The sequence below is a fragment of the Oncorhynchus gorbuscha genome, unplaced genomic scaffold, assembly GCF_021184085.1.
Source record: "Oncorhynchus gorbuscha isolate QuinsamMale2020 ecotype Even-year unplaced genomic scaffold, OgorEven_v1.0 Un_scaffold_4307, whole genome shotgun sequence".
NCBI classification, from domain to species: domain Eukaryota; kingdom Metazoa; phylum Chordata; class Actinopteri; order Salmoniformes; family Salmonidae; genus Oncorhynchus; species Oncorhynchus gorbuscha.
In genome coordinates this window covers 17199-34092 of record NW_025748352.1, presented here as the reverse complement: position 1 = coordinate 34092, position 16894 = coordinate 17199, and the positions used below count along the sequence as shown (strand labels likewise).

Genomic DNA, 16894 nt, shown 5'->3' with positions numbered 1-16894 from the left:
TGCTTGCTGTCGCTTGCTGTCTGCACTCTGTCTGCTTGCCGTCTGCTTGCTGTCTGCCCTGTGGTGATGTGGGTCCAGTGGGGGTTGAATAAGGAAGCTCGGACGAGTCAGGTGTGTTTGTATGATCAATGAGTTGGGGGATTTGGGACAGACATCACTATAGCATGTTGCTGTTCTGTAGGTTATCCTCTATTGTCTAGAATGACAACAAGCAGTGATTTGATTGGATGTTGATCACTTCTGGTGGGAACTAAATGTCTGATTATAAATGGTGGAATCAGGATTTCTTCCCTCTGTGTTTTATAGAGCAAGACTGCTTTAAAGAAACGGAAGCTAACAAGGTAACACTACTAGGGAACGGATGTGTGTCTGCTGCAGTATGTGCTTGGGAGGAAATCTGTTCATCTGTGTGTGAACTGTGTTAATCTGTGTGTGAGTGTGTTAATCTGTGTGTGTGTGTAAACTGTGGTAATCTGTGTGTGAGTGTGTTAATCTGTGTGTGTGTGTGTGTGTGTGTGTGTGTGTGTGTGTGTGTGTGTGTGTGTGTGTGTGTGTGTGTGTGTGTGTGTGTGTGTGTGTGTGTGTGTGTGTGTGTGTGTGTGGTAATCTGTGTGTGAGTGTGTTAATCTGTGTGTGTGTGAACTGTGGTAATCTGTGTGTGTTAATATGTGTCTGGGTGTGTTAATCTGAGTTTGTGTGAACTGTGTTAATCCGTGTGTGTTAATATGTGTGTGAGTGTGTTAATCTGGGTGTGTGTGAACTGTGTTAATCTGTGTGTGAACTGTGTTAATCTGGGTGTGTGTGAACTGTGTTAATCTGTGTGTGAGTGTGTTAATCTGGGTGTGTGTGAACTGTGTTAATCCGTGTGTGTTAATATGTGTGTGTGAACTGTGTTAATCTGGGTGTGTGATGTATGTTCATCTGGGTGTGTGTGAAATGTGTTAATTATGTATGTGTGTGTGTTAATGTGTGTGTGTGTTAATCTGTGTGTGAGGTGTTGTAACAATTCTCCTCCTCTTCTGAGAAGAAGTGGGAAATATCGGACCAATGCGCACTGTTCTGTGTTGTGTTTCAGCCCTGTCCAGCTGGATGACTGTTCTGTGTGTTGTGTTTCAGCCCTGTCCAGATGGATGACTGTTCTGTGTGTTGTGTTTCAGCCCTGTCCAGATGGATGACTGTTCTGTGTGTTGTGTTTCAGCCCTGTCCAGCTGTATGACTGTTCTGTGTGTTGTGTTTCAGCCCTGTCCAGATGGATGACTGTTCTGTGTGTTGTGTTTCAGCCCTGTCCAGCTGGATGACTGTTCTGTGTGTTGTGTTTCAGCCCTGTCCAGCTGGATGACTGTTGTGTTTCAGCCCTGTCCAGTTGGATGACTGTTCTGTGTGTTGTGTTTCAGCCCTGTCCAGATGGATGACTGTTCTGTGTGTTGTGTTTCAGCCCTGTCCAGTTGGATGACTGTTCTGTGTGTTGTGTTTCAGCCCTGTCCAGCTGGATGACTGTTGTGTTTCAGCCCTGTCCAGATGGATGATGACTGTTGTGTTTCAGCCCTGTCCAGCTGGATGACTGTTGTGTTTCAGCCCTGTCCAGCTGGATGACTGTTGTGTTTCAGCCCTGTCCAACTGGATGACTGTTGTGTTTCAGCCCTGTCCAGCTAGATGACTGTTCTGTGTGTTGTGTTTCAGCCGTCCAGCTGGATGACTGTTGTGTTTCAGCCCTGTCCAGCTGGATGACTGTTCTGTGTGTTGTGTTTCAGCCCTGTCCAGCTGGATGACTGTTGTGTTTCAGCCCTGTCCAGATGGATGACTGTTGTGTTTCAGCCCTGTCCAGCTGGATGACTGTTCTGTGTGTTGTGTTTCAGCCCTGTCCAGCTGGATGACTGTTGTGTTTCAGCCCTGTCCAGCTGGATGACTGTTCTGTGTGTTGTGTTTCAGCCCTGTCCAGCTGGATGACTGTTGTGTTTCAGCCCTGTCCAGATGATGACTGTTGTGTTTCAGCCCTGTCCAGCTGGATGACTGTTCTGTGTGTTGTGTTTCAGCCCTGTCCAGCTGGATGACTGTTGTGTTTCAGCCCTGTCCAGCTGGATGACTGTTGTGTTTCAGCCCTGTCCAGATGGATGACTGTTCTGTGTGTTGTGTTTCAGCCCTGTCCAACTGGATGACTGTTCCATGTGTTGTGTTTCAGCCCTGTCCAGATGGATGACTGTTCTGTGTGTTGTGTTTCAGCCCTGTCCAGCTGGATGACTGTTCTGTGTGTTGTGTTTCAGCCCTGTCCAGCTGGATGACTGTTCTGTGTGTTGTGTTTCAGCCCTGTCCAGATGGATGACTGTTCTGTGTGTTGTGTTTCAGCCCTGTCCAGCTGGATGACTGTTCTGTGTGTTGTGTTTCAGCCCTGTCCAGATGGATGACTGTTCTGTGTGTTGTGTTTCAGCCCTGTCCAGCTGGATGACTGTTCTGTGTGTTGTGTTTCAGCCCTGTCCAGCTGGATGACTGTTCTGTGTGTTGTGTTTCAGCCCTGTCCAGATGGATGACTGTTCTGTGTGTTGTGTTTCAGCCCTGTCCAGATGGATGACTGTTCTGTGTGTTGTGTTTCAGCCCTGTCCAGATGGATGACTGTTCTGTGTGTTGTGTTTCAGCCCTGTCCAGATGGATGACTGTTCTGTGTGTTGTGTTTCAGCCCTGTCCAGATGGATGACTGTTCTGTGTGTTGTGTTTCAGCCCTGTCCAGCTGGATGACTGTTCTGTGTGTTGTGTTTCAGCCCTGTCCAGCTGGATGACTGTTCTGTGTGTTGTGTTTCAGCCCTGTCCAGATGGATGACTGTTCTGTGTGTTGTGTTTCAGCTCTGTCCAGCTGGATGACTGTTCTGTGTGTTGTGTTTCAGCCCTGTCCAGATGGATGACTTTGATGCGTACCTCAAAGACATGAGCAAAGACTGTTCGTGTACAAGTTTCTCTCTGCAGTTTGAGGTAGTATTCTGATGACCTAATGATCATGTTAAAGCTGGATTAGATATTGTGTTTGAGTCGTCGCTCATGGCCTGTCATGTGTCTGTCATGTGTCTGTCATGGCCTGTCATGTGTCTGTCATGTGTCTGTCATGTGTCTGTCATGGCCTGTCATGTGTCTGTCATGGCCTGTCATGTGTCTGTCATGTGTCTGTCGTGTCTGTCGCGGTCTGTCATGTGTCTGTCATGTGTCTGTCATGTGTCTGTCATGTGTCTGTCATGTGTCTGTCATGTGTCTGTCATGTGTCTGTCATGGTCTGTCATGTGTCTGTCATGTGTCTGTCATGTGTCTGTCATGTGTCTGTCATGTGTCTGTCATGTGTCTGTCATGTTGTAGGAGCTGAAGAGCGTAGGTCTGGATCTTTCCCATGATGCAGCAGACCTGCCTATCAACAGACCCAAGAACCGCTACACCAACATCCTGCCGTGTGAGTGACCGACAGGAAACAGTAGCAGACACTAAGCCATATATAACAGTATGCTTTAACATGGTAGTTTGTCTGTAGGACCAGACAGGAAACAGTAGCAGACACTAAGCCATATAACAGTATGCTTTAACATGGTAGTTTGTCTGTAGGACCAGACAGGATCACTGATGAGTACTGAATAGAACCATGACTTTCCCCAGATGACTCAGCAGAGTGAAGGTGATCTATTTACATAACGACGAGGGATCAGACTACATCAACGCCAACTACATACCAGTAAGTACCAGTACATACCAACTACATACCAGTAAGTACCAGTACATACCAACTACATAACAGTAAGTACCAGTACATACCAACTACATACCAGTAAGTACCAGTACATACCAACTACATACCAGTAAGTACCAGTACATACCAACTACATACCAGTAAGTATCAGTACATACCAACTACATACCAGTAAGTACCAGTACATACCAACTACATACCAGTAAGTACCAGTACATACCAACTACATACCAGTAAGTACCAGTACATACCAACTACATAACAGTAAGTACCAGTACATACCAACTACATACCAGTAAGTACCAGTACATACCAACTACATAACAGTAAGTACCAGTACATACCAACTACATACCATTAAGTACCAGTACATACCAACTACATAACAGTTAGTACCAGTACACACCAACTACATACCAGTAAGTACCAGTACATACCAACTACATAACAGTAAGTACCAGTACATACCAACTACATACCAGTAAGTACCAGTACATACCAACTACATACCAGTAAGTACCAGTACATACCAACTACATACCAGTTTGTACCAGTTCATACCATCTACATGCCAGTTAGTACCACTACACCAGCTACATACCAGTTAGTAACAGTACATACCAACTGGTTTTCTACAGGGTTATAAATCACCCAGAGAGTACATCGCTACCCAGGGTCCTCTGCCTGAGACGAGCGACTTCTGGAACATGATCCTGCAGCAGAAGAGCCACATCATTGTGATGCTGACGCAGTAACGAGACGCAGGGTGAAGTGTGACCACTACTGGCCATTCACAGATGAGCCGGTGACCTACGGAGAGATCAGTGTGGAGATGCTGTTGGAGTCAGAGTCTCCAGAGTGGACCATAAGGAACTTCAGACTGGGATATGTGAGTGGGTCTACAGCATCACATGACCAACCAACAACACTGATTTCAAACTTTAACAAACCAAACAACTCTAGTTGCACGAGAACTACTTTAAACGCTGAACAAATATTATTTGGGATATGTAAAGACAAGATTAACACACCTCATGTAGTCTAGTCCATAGTCCTATAAGGTTAGTATCACACCTCATGTAGTCTAGCCCATAGTCCTATAAGGTTAGTATCACACCTCATGTAGCCTAGCCCATAGTCCTATAAGGTTAGTATCACACCTCATGTAGTCTAGTCCATAGTCCTATAAGGTTAGTATCACACCTCATGTAGTCTAGCCCATAGTCCTATAAGGTTAGTATCACACCTCATGTAGTCTAGTCCATAGACCTATAAGGTTAGTATCACACCTCATGTAGTCTAGTTAGTATCACACCTCATGTAGTCTAGTCCATAGTCCTATAAGGTTAGTATCACACCTCATGTAGTCTAGTCCATAGTCCTATAAGGTTAGTATCACACCTCATGTAGTCTAGTTAGTATCACACCTCATGTAGTCTAGTCCATAGTCCTATAAGGTTAGTATCACACCTCATGTATCCTATCCTATAAGGTTACCTCATGTAGTCTAGTCCATAGTCCTATAAGGTTAGTATCACACCTCAGTGTCCATAGTCCTATAAGGTTAGTATCACACCTCAGTGTAGTCCTAGGTTAGTATCACCTCATGTGTAGTCCATATCCCTATAAAGGTTAGTATCACACCTCATGTAGTCTAGTTAGTATCACACCTCATGTAGTCTAGTCCATAGTCCTATAAGGTTAGTATCACACTCAAGTAGTCTAGTTAGTATCACACCTCATGTAGTCCTAGCCCATAGTCCTATAAGGTTAGTATCTCATAGTCCTATAAGGTTAGTATCACACCTCATGTAGTCTAGTTAGTATCACACCTCATGTAGTCTAGTTAGTATCACCTCATGTAGCCCATAGTCCTATAAGGTTAGTATCACACCTCATGTAGTCTAGTCCATAGTCCTATAAGGTTAGTATCACACCTCATGTAGTCTAGTCCATAGTCCTATAAGGTTAGTATCACACCTATCCTACCTAGTCCATAGTCCTATAAGGTTAGTATCACACCTCATGTAGTCTAGTCCATAGTCCTATAAGGTTAGTATCACACCTCATGTAGCCTAGCCCATAGGCCTATATGTTTTAATAAGGTTTGTATCACAACTAAAGTGGTCAAATCTTAAAATAAAGCACATGAATCTGCTTTAAAAGGGTGTAGAGCCTAACCAGCATATACAGTTGAAGTGGGAAGTCTACATACACCTCAGACAAAGACATTTAAACTCAGTTTTTCACAATTCCTGACATTTAATCCGAGTAAAAGTTGTCTGTTTTAGGTCAGATAGGATCACCACTTTATTTTAAGAATGTGAAATGTCAGAATAATAGTAGAGAGAATGATTTATTTCAGCTTTTATTTCTTTCACCACATTCCCAGTGGGTCAGAAGTTTACAGTCAATTAGTATTTGGTAGCATTGCCTTTAAATAGTTTAACTTGGGTCAAACGTTTCGGGTAGACTTCCAAAAGCTTCCCACAATAAGTTGGGTGAATTTTGTCCCATTCCTCAAATCAAATCAAATCAAATCAAATCAAATCAAATCAAATCAAATTTTATTTGTCACATACACATGGTTAGCAGATGTTCCCTGACAGAACTGGTGTAACTGAGTCAGGTTTGTAGGCCTCCTTGCTCGCACACGCTTTTTCAGTTCTGCCCACAAATTTTCTATGGGATTGAGGTGAGGGCTTTGTGATGGCCACTCCAATACCTTGACTTTGTTGTCCTTAAGCCATTTTACCACAACTTTGGAAGTATGCTTGGGGTCATTGTCCATTTGGAAGACCCATTTAAGACCAAGCTTTAACTTCCTGACTGATATCTTGAGATGTTGCTTCAATATATCCACATCATTTCCCCTACTCATGATGCCATCTATTTTGTGAAGTGCACCAGTCCCTCCTGCAGCAAAGCACACCCACAACATGATGCTGCCACCCCGTACTTCACGGTTGGGGTGGTGTTCTTCGGCTTGCAAGTCTCCCCTTTTTAGGAGGTGGAGGTGGAGGAGGTGCCCTGCTGTTAGCTCGACCCGGATGGAGAGATCTGATGTATACTGATCCATCAGCCTTGTCTAACTGTCTGTCTTTCCGTGGTGTCTCCCCTGCAGGCTGACGAGTCTCAGGACGTCCTCCACCTCAACTACACGTCCTGGCCGGACCACGGTGTCCCCACGGTCAACGCCATCGATAGCATCCTGCAGTTCGTACACATCGTCCGCCAGCAGGCCAACCGCACCAAAAGAACCCATTGTGGTTCACTGCAGGTACGTACAGGGTCTACCAGGCTCAACCACAGGGGCCATGCTGTCAGGGACATGTTACTCAGACAGAGTTGTCTGAGAGCTCCCAAATGGAAGCCAGTAGTCCTTAGAGAAACAGTCTTCAGACCAAACTTCCAGTCTACACAAGTAGTAATCCACAAGGTAACTAACAATTAACAAAACAACTCTGTTTCCTTTGAGAAAATTGTCACTTGTAAAAGAATTGAGAAAACCAGGCCTTTTTAAACTATAAACAGTTTCCTAGTAACAAACATTTCTCTACAGAACACTCTTTCACTGCATTGATTGAGAGTCAACCATGTTGTCTTCACAGTGGTGGTGTCTCTCCACAGTGCTGGTGTCTCTCCACAGTGCTGGTGTCTCTCCACTAACAGCCATGTCAACCATGTTGTCTCTACAGTGCTGGTGTCTCTCCACAGTGCTGGTGTCTCTCCACTAACAGCCATGTCAACCATGTTGTCTTCAGCTGTCAAGTCCTTTCCAATCAGTGCAGAGGCAACTGAGCCACTCAAACCATAGTGAGAAGTCAGACGGTTATCAGAGGTTATTCATGAGTTGACAGCTCTACAGGGCCATGTCTCTCCACAGTGCTGGTGTCTCTCCACAGTGCTGGTGTCTCTCCACAGTGCTGGTGTCTCTCCACAGTACTGGTGTCTCTCCACAGTGCTGGTGTCTCTCCACAGTGCTGGTGTCTCTCCACAGTGCTGGTGTCTCTCCACAGTGCTGGTGTCTCTCCAAGGTGCTGGTGTCTCTCCACAGTGCTGGTGTCTCTCCACTAACAGGATGTTGTATCTCTCCACCAACAGGATGTTGTGTCTCTCCACTAACAGGATGTTGTATCTCTCCACCAACAGGATGTTGTGTCTCTCCACTAACAGGATGTTGTGTCTCTCCACTAACAGGATGTTGTATCTCTCCACCAACAGGATGTTGTGTCTCTCCACTAACAGGATGTTGTATCTCTCCACCAACAGGATGTTGTGTCTCTCCACTAACAGGATGTTGTGTCTCTCCACTAACAGGATGTTGTATCTCTCCACTAACAGGATGTTGTATCTCTCCACTAACAGGATGTTGTGTCTCTCCACTAACAGGATGTTGTGTCTCTCCACTAACAGGATGTTGTGTCTCTCCACTAACAGGATGTTGTGTCTCTCCACTAACAGGATGTTGTGTCTCTCCACTAACAGGATGTTGTGTTGTCTCCACAGTGCTGGTGTGGGCCGGACAGGGACCTTCATCGCTCTGGACCGACTGATGCAGCACATCAGAGAACATGAGTATACTGACATCCTGGGTATGGTGTCTGAGATGAGGTCTCATCGACTCTCCATGGTCCAGACAGAGGTTAGAGACAGTCCCAGTGGGGGTTAGGGTTAGGATCTGAGATGAGGTCTCATCGACTCTCCATGGTCCAGACAGAGGTTAGAGACAGTCCCAGTGTGGGTTAGGGTTAGGATCTGAGATGAGGTCTCATCGACTCTCCATGGTCCAGACAGAGGTTAGAGACAGTCCCAGTGGGGGTTTAAGGGTTAGGATCTGAGATGAGGTCTCATCGAATCTCCATGGTCCAGAAAGGTAAGAGACAGTCCCAGTGGGGGTTAGGGTTAGGATCTGAGATGAGGTCTCATCGACTCTCCATGGTCCAGACAGAGGTTAGAGACAGTCCCAGTGGGGGTTAGGGTTAGGGTTAGGATCTGAGATGAGGTCTCATCGACTCTCCATGGTCCAGACAGAGGTAAGAGACAGTCCCAGTGGGGGTTAGGTTTAGGGTTAGGATCTGAGATGAGGTCTCATCGACTCTCCATGGTCCAGACAGAGGTTAGAGACAGTCCCAGTGGGGTTTAGGGTTAGGATCTGAGATGAGATGAGGTCTCATCGACTCTCCATGGTCCAGACAGAGGTAAGAGACAGTCCCAGTGGGGGTTAAGGGTTAGGATCTGAGATGAGATGAGGTCTCATCGACTCTCCATGGTCCAGACAGAGGTAAGAGACAGTCCCAGTGGCGGTTAAGGGTTAGGATCTGAGATGAGATGGGGTCTCATCGACTCTCCATGGTTCAGACAGAGGATAAGAGACAGTCCCAGTGGGGGTTAGGGTTAGGATCTGAGATGAGGTCTCATCGACACTGTCCCACTTTACATTCAGACTCTCCATGGTCCAGACAGAGGTTAGACTCTGTCTCCTTTCCCCTCAGATGGAGGTACTGTAGGGTCCCATCTGGTCTCTGGTCAGACTGTCTCCTTTCCCCTCAGACCGAGGTACTGTAGGGCCCCATCTGGTCTCTGGTCTGACTGTCTCCTTTCCCCTCAGACCGAGGTACTGTAGGGCCCCATCTGGTCTCTGGTCAGACTGTCTCCTTTCCCCTCAGACCGAGGTACTGTAGGGCCCCATCTGGTCTCTGGTCAGACTCTCTCCTTTCCCCTCAGACCGAGGTACTGTAGGGTCCCATCTGACTGTCTCTGGTCAGACTGTCTCCTTCAGACTGTCTCCTTTCCCCTCAGACCGAGGTACTGTAGGGCCCCATCTGGTCTCTGGTCAGACTGTCTCCTTTCCCCTCAGACCGAGGTACTGTAGGGCCCCATCTGGTCTCTGGTCTGGACTGTCTCCTTTCCCTCAGACCGAGGTACTGTAGGGCCCCATCTGGTCTCTGGTCAGACTCTCTCCTTTCCCTCAGACCGAGGTACTGGGGTAGGGCCCCATCTGGTCTCTGGTCTGAACTAGGGCACTATATGGGGAATAGGGCTCTGGTCAGAACTAGGGCACTATATGGGGAATAGGGCTCTGGTCTGAACTAGGGCACTATATGGGGAATAGGGCTCTGGTCAGAACTAGGGCACTATATGGGGAATAGGGCTCTGGTCAGAACTAGGGCACTATATGGGGAATAGGGCTCTGGTCTGAACTAGGGCACTATATGGGGAATAGGGAATAGGGCTCTGGTCTGAACTAGGGCACTATATGGGGAATAGGGCTCTGGTCAGAACTAGGGCACTATATGGGGAATAGGGCTCTGGTCAGAACTAGGGCACTATATGGGGAATAGGGCTCTGGTCAGAACTAGGGCACTATGGGGGAATAGGGCACTATATGGGGAATAGGGCTCTGGTCAGAACTAGGGCACTATATGGGGAATAGGGCTCTGGTCAGAACTAGGGCACTATATGGGGAATAGGGCTCTGGTCAGAACTAGGGCACTATATGGGGAATAGGGCTCTGGTCTGAACTAGGGCACTATATGGGGAATAGGCTCTGGTCAGGGCACTATATGGGGAATAGGGCTCTGGTCAGAACTAGGGCACTATATGGGGAATAGGGCTCTGGTCAGAACTAGGGCACTATGGGGAATAGGGCTCTGGTCAGGGAATATGGGGAATAGGGGCTCTGGTCAGAACTAGGGCACTATATGGGGAATAGGGCTCTGGTCAGAACTAGGGCACTATATGGGGAATAGGGCTCTGGCTCTGGCACTATATGGGGAATAGGGCTCTCAGAACTAGGGCACTATATGGGGAATAGGGCTCTGGTCAGAACTAGGGCACTATATGGGGAATAGGGCTCTGGTCAGAACTAGGGCACTATATGGGGAATAGGGCTCTGGTCAGAACTAGGGCACTATATGGGGAATAGGGCTCTGGTCAGAACTAGGGCACTATATGGGGAATAGGGCTCTGGTCTGAACTAGGGCACTATGTGGGGAATAGTGCTCTGGTCAGAACTAGGGCACTATATGGGGAATAGGGCTCTGGTCAGAACTAGGGCACTATATGGGGAATAGGGCTCTGGTCAGAACTAGGGCACATGGGGAAACTGGTAGGGCACTATATGGGGAATAGGGCTCTGGTCAGAACTAGGGCACTATATGGGGAATAGGGCTCTGGTCAGAACTAGGGCACTATATGGGGAATAGGGCTCTGGTCTGAACTAGGGCACTATATGGGGAATAGGGCTCTGGTCAGAACTAGGGCACTATATGGGGAATAGGGCTCTGGTCAGAACTAGGGCACTATATGGGGAATAGGGCTCTGGTCAGAACTAGGGCACTATATGGGGAATAGGGCTCTGGTCAGAACTAGGGCACTATATGGGGAATAGGGCTCTGGTCTGAACTAGGGCACTATATGGGGAATAGGGCTCTGGTCAGAACTAGGGCACTATATGGGGAATAGGGCTCTGGTCTGAACTAGGGCACTATATGGGGAATAGGGCTCTGGTCAGAACTAGGGCACTATATGGGGAATAGGGCTCTGGTCAGAACTAGGGCACTATATGGGGAATAGGGCTCTGGTCTGAACTAGGGCACTATGGGGAATAGGGCTCTGGTCAGAACTAGGGAATAGGGCTCTGGTCAGAACTAGGGCACTATATGGGGAATAGGGCTCTGGTCAGAACTAGGGCACTATATGGGGAATAGGGCTCTGGTCAGAACTAGGGCACTATATGGGGAATAGGGCTCTGGTCAGAACTAGGGCACTATATGGGGAATAGGGCTCTGGTCTGAACTAGGGCACTGGGGAATAGGGCTCTGGTCAGGGGAATAGGAATAGGGCTCTGGTCTGAACTAGGGCACTATATGGGGAATAGGGCTCTGGTCAGAACTAGGGCACTATATGGGGAATAGGGCTCTGGTCAGAACTAGGGCACTATATGGGGAATAGGGCTCTGGTCAGAACTAGGGCACTATATGGGGAATAGGGCTCTGGTCAGAACTATGGGGGGCACTAGGGCACTATGGGGAATAGGGCTCTGGTCTGAACTAGGGCACTATATGGGGAATAGGGCTCTGGTCAGAACTAGGGCACTATATGGGGAATAGGGCTCTGGTCAGAACTAGGGCACTATATGGGGAATAGGGCTCTGGTCAGAACTAGGGCACTATATGGGGAATAGGGCTCTGGTCAGAACTAGGGCACTATATGGGGAATAGGGCTCTGGTCAGAACTAGGGCACTATATGGGGAATAGGCTCTGGTCAGAACTAGGGCACTATATGGGGAATAGGGCTCTGGTCAGAACTAGGGCACTATATGGGAATAGGGCTCTGGGGAATAGGGCACTATATGGGGAATCTGGTCTGAACTAGGGCACTATATGGGGAATAGGGCTCTGGTCAGAACTAGGGCACTATATGGGGAATAGGGCTCTGGTCAGAACTAGGGCACTATATGGGGAATAGGGCTCTGGTCAGAACTAGGGCACTATATGGGGAATAGGGCTCTGGTCTGAACTAGGGCACTATATGGGAATAGGGCAGAACTATATGGGGAATAGGGCTCTGGTCAGAACTAGGGCACTATATGGGGAATAGGGCTCTGGTCAGAACTAGGGCACTATATGGGGAATAGGCTCTGGTCAGAACTAGGGCACTATATGGGGAATAGGGCTCTGGTCAGAACTAGGGCACTATATGGGGAATAGGGCTCTGGTCAGAACTAGGGCACTATATGGGGAATAGGGCTCTGGTCAGAACTAGGGCACATATGGGGAATAGGGCTCTGGTCAGAACTAGGGCACTATATGGGGAATAGGGCTCTGGTCTGAACTAGGGCACTATATGGGGAATAGGGCTCTGGTCAGAACTAGGGCACTATATGGGGAATAGGGCTCTGGTCAGAACTAGGGCACTATATGGGGAATAGGGCTCTGGTCAGAACTAGGGCACTATATGGGGAATAGGGCTCTGGTCAGAACTAGGGCACTATATGGGGAATGGGGCTCTGGTCAGAACTAGGGCACTATATGGGGAATAGGGCTCTGGTCAGAACTAGGGCACTATATGGGGAATAGGGCTCTGGTCAGAACTAGGGCACTATATGGGGAATAGGGCTCTGGTCAGAACTAGGGCACTATATGGGGAATAGGGCTCTGGTCAGAACTAGGGCACTATATGGGGAATAGGGCTCTGGTCAGAACTAGGGCACTATATGGGGAATAGGGCTCTGGTCAGAACTAGGGCACTATATGGGGAATAGGGCTCTGGTCAGAACTAGGGCACTATATGGGGAATAGGGCTCTGGTCAGAACTAGGGCACTATATGGGGAATAGGGATCTGGTCAGAACTAGGGCACTATATGGGGAATAGGGTGCCATTTCAGACATACTTATGCACGGTCACTAAAACATTCTTCCTGTATGACGTCACTTCCTGTAGGAGCAGTATGTGTTCATCCACCAGTGTGTCCTGCTGATGTGGAAGAAGAAGACACAGTCCATCACCAGTGATGTCATCTACGAGAACATCAGCAAGTCCTAGTGACGCCTCCTGCACAACGTAAGAATCTGTAGACACCCTGTGAATCTATAGGCACCCCTCTGAATCTATGGGCTCCCCTCTGAATCTATAGCCACCCCTCTGAATCTATAGCCACCCCTCTGAATCTATAGCCACCCCTCTGAATCTATAGCCACCCCTCTGAATCTATAGCCACCCCTCTGAATCTATAGCCACCCCTCTGAATCTATAGCCACCCTCTGAATCTATAGCCACCCTCTGAATCTATAGCCACCCTCTGAATCTATAGCCACCCCTCTGAATCTATAGCCACCCCTCTGAATCTATAGCCACCCCTCTGAATCTATAGCCACCCCTCTGAATCTATAGCCACCCCTCTGAATCTATAGCCACCCCTCTGAATCTATAGCCACCCCTCTGAATCTATAGCCACCCTCTGAATCTATAGCCACCCCTCTGAATCTATAGCCACCCCTCTGAATCTATAGCCACCCTCTGAATATATAGACACCCCTCTGAATATATAGCCACCCCTCTGAATATATAGACACCCCTCTGAATCTATAGCCACCCCTCTGAATATATAGCCACCCCTCTGAATCTATAGCCACCCCTCTGAATCTATAGCCACCCCTCTGAATCTATAGCCACCCCTCTGAATCTATAGCCACCCCTCTGAATATATAGACACCCCTCTGAATCTATAGGTACCCCTCTGAATCTATAGCCACCCTCTGAATCTATAGCCACCCCTCTGAATATATAGCCACCCCTCTGAATCTATAGCCACCCCTCTGAATCTATAGCCACCCCTCTGAATCTTTGCCACCCCTCTGAATCTATAGACACCCCTCTGAATCTATGGGCACCCCTCTGAATCTATAGCCACCCCTCTGAATCTATAGCCAGCCCTCTGAATCTATAGCCAACCCTCTGAATCTATAGCCACCCCTCTGAATCTATAGCCACCCCTCTGAATCTATAGCCACCCCTCTGAATCTATAGCCACCCCTCTGAATCTATAGCCACCCCTCTGAATCTATGGGCACCCCTCTGAATCTATAGCCACCCCTCTGAATCTATAGCCACCCCTCTGAATCTATAGCCACCCCTCTGAATCTATAGCCACCCCTCTGAATCTATAGCCACCCCTCTGAATCTATAGCCACCCCTCTGAATCTATAGCCACCCCTCTGAATCTTTTGCCACCCCTCTGAATATATAGACACCCCTCTGAATCTATAGGTACCCCTCTGAATCTATGGGCACCCCTCTGAATCTATAGCCACCCCTCTGAATCTATAGCCACCCCTCTGAATATATAGCCACCCCTCTGAATCTATAGCCACCCCTCTGAATCTATAGCCACCCCTCTGAATCTATAGCCACCCCTCTGAATCTATAGCACCCCTCTGAATCTATAGCACCCCTCTGAATCTATAGCCACCCCTCTGAATCTATAGCCACCCCTCTGAATCTATAGCCACCCCTCTGAATATATAGCCACCCCTCTGAATCTATAGCCACCCCTCTGAATCTATAGCCACCCCTCTGAATCTATAGCCACCCCTCTGAATATAGCCACCCCTCTGAATATATAGCCACCCTCTGAATCTATAGCCACCCCTCTGATCTATAGGCCACCCCTCTGAATCTATAGCACCCCTCTGAATATAGACACCCCTCTGAAATATAGCCACCCCTCTGTTATCACCCTCTGATAGCCACCCCTCTGAATCTATAGCCACCCCTCTGAATCTATTAGCACCCTCTGAATATATAGACACCCCTCTGAATCTATAGCCACCCCTCTGAATCTATAGCCAGTTCTGAATCTATAGCCACCCCTCTGAAGCAGGACCCCCACTGAATCTATAGCCACCCCTCTGAATAGCCACCCCTCTGAATCAGATAGCCACTTCTGAATCATAGTCACCCCTCTGAATCTATAGTCATCCTCTCTATCTGAGCAGGTCCCTACACTAGCAGTTCTATACTAACCCCTCTGAGCAGGTCCCTACACTAGCAGTTCTATACTAACCCCTCTGAATCACCCTCTGTTATCAGATGGAGACTATATCTGAGCAGGTCCCTACACTAGCAGTTCTATACTAACCCCTCTGAGCAGGTCCCTACACTAGCAGTTCTATACTAACCCCTCTGAATCACCTCTCTGTTATCAGATGGAGAGACTATATCTGAGCAGGTCCCTACATTAGCAGTTCTATACTAACCCTGTTCTTCCTGTTGCAGGCCGTGCTTCAGGCATCCGTTCTCTACCGAGACACGTTTCATCATTGATACAACAAAATAAATGAACACAGAATGTTTGACTAATCTGACAACAACACAAGAAGAACAACATGAAGATGGATTGTAGTTTTAATTGGTGTTAGTTGTGTGGGATTGAACAGGGGTCTGAAGGAGGCTCGTTCACTGACTCAGACCAGGAGTTCTGGCCCTATGAAGCTTGATGTTGTTTCTCCTATTCAACCTTCAGCAGGACTACAGCACAACTGACCGAGACATCAGGAACCAGGCTGGTTGGGACAGCAGCATGACCCCTCTGAGTGATGAAACGTCTCTTATAAAAGGACACGTACCTTGTCTAGAGGGAGTGTGGACCCATCTTTCACACAGCAACTTAGTGGAACTGAACTGAAATGAGAGTGGTTCACATCTCAGACACCGTCTCCAACAAACTTCACATCTCAGACACCGTCTCCAACAAGGTTCACATATCAGACACCGTCTCCAACAAGGTTCACATATCCAACAAGGTTCACATCTCAGACACCGTCTCCAACAAGGTTCACATCTCAGACACCGTCTCCAACAAGGTTCACATCTCAGACACCGTCTCCAACTACAACAAGGTTCACATCTCAGACACCGTCTCCAACAAGGTTCACATCTCAGACACCGTCTCCAACAAGGTTCACAGCTCAGACACCGTCTCAACAAACTTCACATCTCAACAAGGTTCACATCTCAGACACCGTCTCCAACAAGGTTCACATCTCAGACACCGTCTCCAACAAGGTTCACATCTCAGACACCGTCTCCAACAAACAAGGTTCACATCTCAGACAAGGTTCACATATCAGACACCGTCTCCAACAAGGTTCACAGCTCAGACACCGTCTCCAACAAGGTTCACATCTCAGACATCTCAGGTTCACACACCGTCTCCAACTACAACAAGGTTCACAGCTCAGACACCGTCTCCAACAAGATTCACATATCAGACACCGTCTCCAACAAGGTTCACATCTCAGACACCGTCTCCAACAAGGTTCACATCTCAGACACAGTCTCCAACAAGGTTCACATATCAGACCGTCTCCAACTACAACAAGGTTCACAGCTCAGACACCGTCTCCAACTACAACAAGGTTCACATATCAGACACCGTCTCCAACAAGGTTCACATATCAGACACAGTCTCCAACAAACTTCACATATCAGACACAGTCTCCAACAAAGGTTCACATATCAGACACCGTCTCCAACAAACTTCACATATCAGACACCGTCTCCAACTGCAACAAAGGTTCACTTCTACTTTACACTGCCACCTGGACGGAGACGCTGGAGGAAAGGCCTGTTACAGACAGACTGCTCTTGGAGGAAAGGCCTATCAGAC

General features: G+C 47.8%; 1 pseudogene; it reads left to right on the top strand.

Moving 5' to 3' along the window:
* Positions 1-306: 306 nt before the first annotated feature.
* LOC124028502 lies at positions 307-16012 on the top strand (annotated as a pseudogene).
* The last annotated feature ends 882 nt before the right edge of the window (positions 16013-16894 follow it).